Here is a 9,950-nt window from a genome sequence, read left to right on the forward strand (position 1 = left end):
ACCGTCTTGGGTCAGTACGTGGCCTAGAAAGCCTACTTGTCTTAGCCAAAATTCGCACTTGCTGAACTTGGCATACAATTGGTGTTTTCTTAGCTCTCCTAGCACAATCCTGAGATGTTCTGCGTGCTCTTCTGGTGTCTTGGAGTATACCAGTATATCATCGATGAATACCACGACGAACTTGTCCATAAACGTCATAAATACTTTGTTCATGAGGTGAACAAAATATGCTGGGGCGTTAGTTAATCCAAATGGCATCACTGTGAACTCGTACAGTCCATATCTGGAGGTGAAGGCTGTTTTGGGGATATCTTCTGTTCGTACCTTCAATTGATGGTATCCTGACCTTAAGTCAATTTTTGAGAATACCTTGGCCTGAGCGAGTTGATCAAACAAATCGTTTATCCTTGGCATCGGGTATTTGTTTTTGACTGTGACCATGTTAAGTGCTCGATAGTCAATACACAATCTCAGCGTTCCATCCTTCTTTTTGGCAAATAAGATTGGTGATCCCCAAGGTGAGGAGCTGGCTCGAATGTATCCATTTTCCAGTAATTCCTTTATTTTCTTCTTCAACTCGATCAACTCGGATGGTGCCATTCTGTATGGTTTCTTGTATATGGGGGTGGTTCCTGGTGCTAGCTCAATGCGGAATTCTATTTCCCGGTCTGGTGGCATGCCTGGTAGTTCTTCAGGGAATACATCTGGAAATTCACACACTACTGGAACCTTATTTAGCTCAGAAACGTCCACCTTATTTAATCTCAGTTGCCGGGGTATTTTTCCTTCCTTGGCTGATACTCTTATTGTCTTCCCTTGGTGGTGTGTGAGAATTACGGTCCTGTTGAAACAGTCGATAAAACCTTTATTGGTGGTTAGCCAATCCATCCCTAGGATGACATCCAGTCCTTTATTTTCCAACACAATAAGATTTGCGTGAAACTCCAATTCTTCGAACTCAATGACCACATTCTGACAGTAATTCTGAGTAACTTGCTGAATCCCAGGGGACATGATGGTCATGGATTTCTCCAGGGGAAGCATCGAAAAATTATTTTGCAAAGCAAAACTTTTCGAAATGAAAGAGTGAGAAGCTCTAGAATCAAACAAAACCATTGCAGGTATTGTGTTGACAGGAAACGTACCGAGTACGATATCCGGAGCATTTTGTGCCTCCTCTTTGGTTACGTGGTTCAGATGACCATTCCTGTGGTTATTGTTGGGATTGAAATTGTTTCGCTTGGGCGCGGAATTGTTGCCGTTGTTCGGCTTTGGGGTTGAATTCCTTGGCTTGGGGCACTGTTTGGCATAGTGCCCTTCTTCTCCACAAGCGTAACAAGTAACGCCGGGGAGATAGGTGAATTCCTTGTCCCTTGCATGAAAATTCTTGATTGGGCGTGAGACATTGGATGAGAATTTGCGTGTCCCACCCTTTTGAAAATCTGTCTTGCTTCGGTGATTGCGAGCATGATTAGTCTGGTCCCTTTTTCGCTTGCGGATATCTTCCAGACTGCGTCTCTCATTTTCCAGAGTAATGGCTTTGTCCACCAGTGTTTTAAAATCAGGAAAAGTGTGCACGACCAGTTGGCATTTAAGCGCGGGCGCCAGACCGTCAAGGAATTTCTCCATCTTCTTGATTTCAGTCATACGCTCTTCATTGGCGTAGCGGGATAATAGAGTAAATTGACTGTTGTAATCTGACACCGTCATGTTCCTTTGTTTGAGGTCATCGAGTTCTCTCTTCTTGATTTTCATAATACTCTTAGGAATGTGTGCACCACGGAAACCTTCCTTGAAATCATCCCAGGTTATGTCATTTTCGTTGGGATGCATGTGCAGAAAATTCTCCCACCACGATGCGGCTGCTCCTGTGAGATAGTGCGGAGCATATAATACCTTCTCGGGGTCTGAACATTTTGCAATAATTAATTTTCTCTCCATATCTCGAAGCCAGTCCTCGGCTTCAAGGGGTTTGTCAGTGTGAGAAAATGTTTGAGGACGTGTCTTCTGTAGCTCAGATAACTTGGAATGCTGCTGATACTGTCCATGGTGATTTCCCATGTTGATGACTTGGTTCATCATTTCACGATGTTGTTGCTGACTCTGTTCATAAAGGCGGCACATCTGTGAAAGTGCCGATTCACTGCCCTGTTGGCTTGACTGTCCCTGAGTGAACTCGTTGCTGGGTTGTGCATCATAATTTTCCTCTGATGGAGTTGGCATGGAGCGAGTCCAAGGACGAGACATTTTTCACTCTGGGGATATATTTGTAAGATCCATAAGAAAAGCGGAAAGAGTCACAAAAACAAATCCATAAATGTATAAAGCTGGCAAATAAAACTAAATAACTCAGCTTACTAAAAAAAACAAATCGACTTGCGCACGGAGAAGGACTGCTCATTACATATCTTACACGCGGGCGGTAATTATACAATACATCACTCAGGATATGCGTACATAATCCTGACATGTTATTTAGGCTAGTGCACTTCTCCAGATCCTACATGATGCGCAAATAGGCTACTTCTCACAACCTATGTACATATCTTACAAAGTGGTACATTACATGGCAGCTAGACGTATTCAGGCAGAGATGTTGACGACCTCCTTTGCCCTGCCGAGGGCGAGGCGTAGCGAGGTTGGGGACTCGGCTTCCTCCTCGCTAATGGGCTCCATACGTGTAGTGTTGCGCAGAGTGGACGGAGCTGTTGCCAGGGGCGGAGCCACACGTACAGGAGTGGGCGCGAAGGGTGGTGCAGTGCACGCTGAAGAGGGTGCAATGACTTGGTTGAATTCTTCGGTAGAAGGCAGGCGATGAGTAGGCGTGAAAGATGCTGATGACGAGACAAAAGTCAGTGGCGGTGCGATGGGTAGGAGCTCCCTCCTATTGGCAGCACAGCCATGAACTGAGTCCATGCGGGTAGCTACGAAGTCGTCCACCAGGTTGTCGAAGGCTGCCTCCAGGGCCCGGAGATACTCAATGAGCATCTCAAAAGCCTCGTCTCGCTCTCCTCTGGGGCAGGAGTATGCGTAGTGACAGGTGTAAGGCACATGGCACGGAAGATAACGGTAACGACGAGTCTTCATCACGGGAAGGACATCCCTGAGACGAGCTATTGCCTCGCGGGCTGCCATCTGCATAGCATGCCTCTCCGTAGGCATGGCTCTTCCCATGAACCGGAAGCGGCGTAACTCACCATGCCCTCCCTTGAACTGCACCGCGGCCTGGTGCATGGTCAGACTGTCGTTGACTCGGTGCTGGCAGAGTGTGAAGACTGGGCGCACGGATGGCCCCATCGCGACCTGAACGATGAAAGAAAGAAGCTTGACAAATCCATCGGGCACGTTGGCGAAGGTCTGAGACTCGCAGCTGTTGTCGGCCATCTACAAAAGTAGGCAAAAATTCTGCATGGTCAGATCATATATTTATGCTGACTGACAGAAAATGGCTACAATTGCAAAAATATAAATTAGCTCTATCATGCTAATAACCAATTAGCGATCGCACCTAGCGCCTTCCTACAGTCAGCCTGGCTCTGGTACCAAGCTTGTCACGACCGGTTTTCCAATAAAAATATTTATTGAGAAACCAATCTTTTGAGTCCAGTATGACAGAAATCCTCCTCACTGGTAGACAAATTCTTGATACAATAAGCCAGTAGCATAAAATATATTACAGGGTCGAACTACGGTGGCTCAACCAAATTATTACAAGCACACCAATAATTATACATAATGGCGGACATGACACGGTGGTGTGGAGGCATACTACTGACTCGAGGATAGGGCGGTGGTGGAAAAACACAGCGGGGAGAGAAATACAAGACTCTAAGTCTGTCATCTCATCGAGCGTCGAGGTGAGGCTCGATGAAATTATTTGGTAGCGGAAACAGATATAAAACAGTGACCAAATCCAGGGTCGCACGAGACTGGCTGGGACTCCTCTAGGCGTCGGACTCGCTATCATACTCTTCATCCATGAGATCGCCTTCGTCAGCATCTGGCCAAATCAACAAGCCAGTGAGTACTTTGAAAGTACTCGCAAGACAGTTCGGACGTAAGATATAACAAATGCATGCATGGATGCGTCATGAATAATTCACCAATGTACATTCAAAAATTAGCATAACAAGGTAAGTAAAAGGGAAACGGCGGTAGTCCGCCTGAAATCCCAATAAAACACAAATGAATACCGATCGGGTGTCTGAAGCGACGCCTCGAAAGGTTAATAAATAAATAAAAGGAAATGATGCCACAGTCGGGCGTCTTAGTGACGCCACATAAAGGGCTTTAAAAGAAATGCCACAGTCGGACATCGGGGCGACATCACAAAAAGGGCTTTTAAAAGAAATGCCACAGTCGGACGTCGGGGCGACATCACAAAGAGGGCTTTAAAAGAAACGCCACAGTCGGACGTCGGGGCGACATCACAGAAAGGGCTTTTAAAAGAAAAGTAAAATACAACAATGCCACAGTCGGACGTCTGAGCGACATCGCAGAAAGGGCTTTTATTCACAGGTAAATAATACTCATAATAAACATTTAATTCATAAGAATAAATGGGTTAGTCCATCCACAGGGATAATCATTTAACCGGAATTAGCACTCAAGCGAATCACCGGAGTCTCTGCCATCAAAACTGACATTTGATTAGGATAAGATAATATCGATCTGGGACAGGGAATAGATGATTTGGAGGAATATAAGACTCTGCAGAGTTTGTACAAAATTTTTCCCACAGCCAACGGATTTCCGTAGTCACGAAGGACTAGTTCCGTTTACGGTATTTCGGGAGAAAACACAGCTAACCAGTACACACCCATCCTACCTCTCGATGCTAGGAATCACCCTAGACATCATCCAAGAAAAACTTTTGAGACGGGGAGATCACAATCTCGAGTAGCATGGGATCAAATTTATATACGCGCGCTCTAAGGGGTGCCCCCCTCTCGGTCCCAACCGGAAACACCCATGCCCCCTGACCGGATGACTGGCTTTAATCCAGGGCCATGGAACCATCATCACGGCCTCTCCTTTTGGTGTGTACCAGAAAAGCGGTTTGCAACTTACTAAACCATATTCCTTGCGGAAAACATGTGGTAGTACAGGGAAGGAAATGAGAGGAGCTGGACCGATACGGTTTGACACTGAAGTCACGTAGTCTGGCGTAAGACTGGCATGCTACGACATTGCCATCTCACCCATACTCATGCCAACACATGGCCATTCATCCTCACATCCATTCACATATGGATCATCGAACTCACTTACCTCATTGTCACATAAAATAACGTTCATCGATATGCTTCTCAGCGTGCTATGAAACTAACTAAATGCAAAACATGCCAAGACACTCATCATATCAAAAGTTCAAACATGCTTGCCTGGTTCAGAGTAGTCGGAGCCTAGCTCGGTGAAGTTCGCGGCTCCGTCACCTCCTTCGGTATCTACGGTATAAAGAAAATATATGCGCTATCGTAAATACCAAGGAGTGCACACAAAGTATTTCAAATATTTTTAAAATAAATCTGATAAAAAACTAGACAAAATTTTAAAGAGAACAGAAAAAGAATCAATCAAAAATACTTTTCTGTTTAAAAGTTATAAGGGTTTTTGCCCAGGGACTCATCTGTAATGAAACAGAAAGTTTCCAGGGGCTAGCTTATAAAAACAGAAACGCTTCGGCAGAAACTACGCCAGCCCAAAGGGAAAACGTACTTTGCCCGAAGGCGCTTCCAGAAAACGTTTCAATAAAGAGAGCAGAGAGGCTGACGGTGGGGTCCCACCTGTCAGGTTTGAACTTCAAAAAAAAAGGGAACGAAGCTCGTCGACGCCCGAGAGCCGCGGTGGTCGCCGGCGGCGATCCACGGCGAGGCAGGGGGATCGGAGGGTACCTCCGTGCTCAGGGCGCCATTCCGCGTCGGATGGTGGTGGTGGTGGTCGCCGGCGAGTACCACGTCGACGGCGAGCTTTGCTCCGGCGGACGGCGGCTCGGGTGGTCGAGGGACTCGTCGGAGAGGGCTGCAGAGGTCAAATTGAAGAGGTGGTTATGTTCCTGGTAGCTAGAGGGGGTAACGGACGGGGTTTGGGCACCGGAGATGGCCTCACCGGAGCGAATCGTGGTGGAGGCCGAGGCGGATCGGGGCGGCCGGAGTTGGGGGAGGAGACCTCCTCGGGGTCCCCCTAGTGGCCTGGCGTGGCGTTGGTGAGGAGTGGTGATGCTGCGTGCACGAGGGTGAGCTCGGGGGCCCTTTTTATAGGCGGCCCGAGGCGGTTGCCGTGAACGGGGATCTCCGGCGAGTGATTATGGCGGTGCCGTGGATGTGCAAGGGGGATTAGGGGTTTGGGCATTGCCGTTGAGGTCCACCGGTCCCATTTAGGCGCTAAACGGGCTGGGGTTTGGTGCTATGGGTGAGCTCGACGGAACGGGGGTGGCACGGCCCGTCGGCGGCAGGGAGCATGTTCCGTGCTTGCCGGGCCACGGCGACGGTGCCACGGGCGTGCGCTGGCACGGCAGGGACACGCGGAGAGCCAAGGGGCTTTGGGCGGCGCTGAACGGTGTTCTGCCGTGGTGTGCCTTCTGTCGGCCGCCACGGGAGGTCCCGACGCCACAGAAGACGCCGGCGAGGGCGGGCCAGCGCGCCACCGACGCCAGGAAGGCTCCACGCACGCGTGTGAAGCTCCGGACAAGAGGGAGAGGCTGCGAGGAACGTGCCAAGTGCACTGTCTACGCGTGAGAGAAACTGACGAACGCAAACGACACTGAAACTGAATTTTCTGAATTTTGAACAGCAGCAGTGCATGCAAGGTGTTTGACAGAATGAAATTGGCCTCTGGTGATTTTTCCTTGAGCTGATTTTTGGTGAAGTGGCTTCTCATTGCTCAAGTAGGCTGCCTGAATTTTGGTGGAATTTTTGGAGGAGTGTAGATATGAATTTCATCAAATTTGGCAAATCTGGTCCAAACTTGCAGAGACTGAATTTTGAAAAATTTGGAAAGAGGAGGAGTGGATCAAGATCGTTTTGAGTTGTGGGTACAAAGGACTATCCAGGAGAGTTGGTTTGAGGTCAAAACTCAAATGCAAAAGGGTACTTGCTTTGAAAATCACTCAGGCTCCAAATAATTTTCAGAATTGATTTGAGAGGAAAAATAATTAGAATAAAATCCAAAACTTGTTTGGATTAGTTGGGACAGAGAACTTAGGTTGATCACAAGGAGGAGGGGAGGTTTTGGAGGGGTTTTTACCACATGGGCAAAAATGCCAAGTCATCGGTGGTTTTCAAGATATGAAAATCCTAAGTTTTTCATAGAGTTTCATTTTAAAAGAAAAAGATTTAAACTCCCAAAAATAAATTTGAGAGGGAACCAACAGAGAAGAAGTTTCAAAAGATTCAAACACCAAAGTTTGAAAAATAAAATCCTTGCCAAAGCAAAGGATGTTTTTAAGAGGAAGGTTTTCTGAAAGAAAATTTAAATGGCCTCTTTTCAAAGAAAACCACAAGGTTTTTGATAAAAAACCAAATTAAAATTTTGGAGTGTCACACTCATATTTAGTAGTAGTATATAGATTACTGTAAAATAAGGATAATATCTATATATTCATAACCGTTTGTTTATTCAGGATACAAATTGACTGTAATGACATGGTCACAATCGCATGAATTAACTTATTCCAAATATAGCTGATTTACGGCGTCTCTAATATATTGCCATAGTTCTACTCAAATTCTGCTCAAACAGGGATATGCCAATCATCACAAAAAGTTCAAACGGTGTCATGGCGTCATCATTAACATGACATGGAAACAACTTACACGCGCCGTCCCAGCAATACGTGGTGCCATCTGCTTTGTCGATCGCGCAGATGATGCCATTGTGTTCAATAGCATCACAGAAGTGTGTATCAGCTTTGACGATGATCCACTGCGAGCCGAGTTATCTCCAGCTAAAAAAGGCACCGGCATAAAGATAGGCGAGTCCGCGGTTGAACAAGGCAATTAGCTTGAAGTCTGCGTAATTCGCATGTCGTGTGGGTACTAGGCAGATTACAATCTTCTGCAAAACAAGATCCGTCCAACTGACGTAGTAATCTAGATGACTTGGACCGCAATGGTAATACTCTATATAATCCAACGGAGGAAGGATAATCTCATGGGAGGTCTAGAAGTTCACGAGCGCCAACTTTTTACCGTCTTCTCTGAAGGCAGCCATCCAGTGGGAGTTCATGCCGACCCAGTACATACCTGCCAAGAAGTTTCGGGCGATGGTGATTGGATCGATGTTGAGAGAAATGATGTACGGCGACACACTACATACCTACAAAGAAGTTTCGGCTAATGGAGATCAGATTGAAGTCGAGGGGCATCATGCACGCCTCCGTATCATGGTGAGCCGATCTCGCAAGACCAGATAGCAGCAAGTAGGGTGTCTTGAAAAGCTTAGGCCTCGCTTCGACTATGGCCGTGTGTATGTCCCTCAAGCATGCAGCCAGCCGCAGGGCGGTCAACATATCCATACACGAACAACAGAGGTTGAGGATGTCACTGGGGAGATTGCTCCAATCACGGCTCATATGGATGTTGCACGGTTCGCGTTTGGCCATGGTGGAGTTTGGAAGGGGGCTTGATTTACGGGGGAGAAGGATGTCGGTGCTGGAGCGGCTAGCGAGGAAATAGTGGTACTGGGGGAGGCGAGTGAGGCGACGGTACACGGGGGCACAGTGAGATGGAGACGGAGACAGAGACGGAGAAGGAGATGGAGATGGAGTGGTGCTATGGGAGCGAAGAGGGAGATGAGGCGAGGCGCCAATATGTTGTACAGCGGCGGTGACAGACTGCACAGTGCACAGGGTGAGGCGGACTTCGGTAACCCGAACACGCCACCTCGCCTGGACTAGTGTCAGGCGCAGGGTGTTGTCACTTCACTGTGGGGACCGGATGAATAGTATTTTGACCATCAAGTGAACCACAGTTGTACTACAACTACTACTACTAGTAGGAACATGAGTACTCCAGTATTGTATAGCGGAAATAGGTCTCTCGTGCTAGCATGCCTGTTCACTTCATCATTCAGGTATCATCCATATTGCGAGCAGAACCAAATTCTCGTGCATGCCCAATCAACGCCCTGCCATGATGCATGCAGTGGTCGTTCTGGTGCATCAAGGACGACATGCATATCGTTCCACACTTGAGAAGAGGAAAAATGGAAAGGTAGAACACGGCAGCAGAAGAAGATAATGCTGGCTAACGAGGCTGGGAGGGGATCGAGCAGGAAGTTAATGCTCCACACCTAAAGGTTTTGGGAAAACCTAATTTTCATAAGGTGACTTATAATCACCTAAACGGAGGGAGTATTCCTTAACCAGAGAATGTTGTGTCTCCCACTCACGCGCTCAAATAAAAAAGCTATGACACATTTTTTTATCTGTTTGCATAGGTCCCACCTATCAGGAAGGATGGGCACGTACACGAACAGGTACGACTCCTCAGTCTACCCGCATAGCCTTTTCGTTTAGTCTACCTAGCCGTCTAATCAACTGCATGCATGCCACTTCTCCCATTTACTTCTCCATCGGGAACCGATTCGCCTCGGCTTCTTCACTTCCCCTTCATCTTCATTTGCATCCAAACCCCATTGTGTTCACATTGTTTTAACCTCTTTAAATAATCATCTACTACTTCAGTTAGACTAGCCATCTAATCCTAATTCTCCAAACCATAGCCCTCCTTTCCAGCGGTTCCAAATGGCGAAAGAGATCGAGATGCAGGTTTTTAGCGTCCAACATGTCCTCGTCGAAGGCTCGATGCGCATAGTTGTCACTTTCACCATTAACCCAAGGGTTGTTCGGCAGTGGATCAACAATGTATCCAACTCCCTCGAAAAGGTAGAGACGAGTGTCATCGGTCTCGACGCAGAGTACACGGAGCGTGCCCCTGGGAAGATCCAGC

The sequence above is a fragment of the Triticum dicoccoides genome, chromosome 4B (genome assembly GCF_002162155.2).
Source record: "Triticum dicoccoides isolate Atlit2015 ecotype Zavitan chromosome 4B, WEW_v2.0, whole genome shotgun sequence".
In the NCBI taxonomy this organism is placed as follows: Eukaryota; Viridiplantae; Streptophyta; class Magnoliopsida; order Poales; family Poaceae; genus Triticum; species Triticum dicoccoides.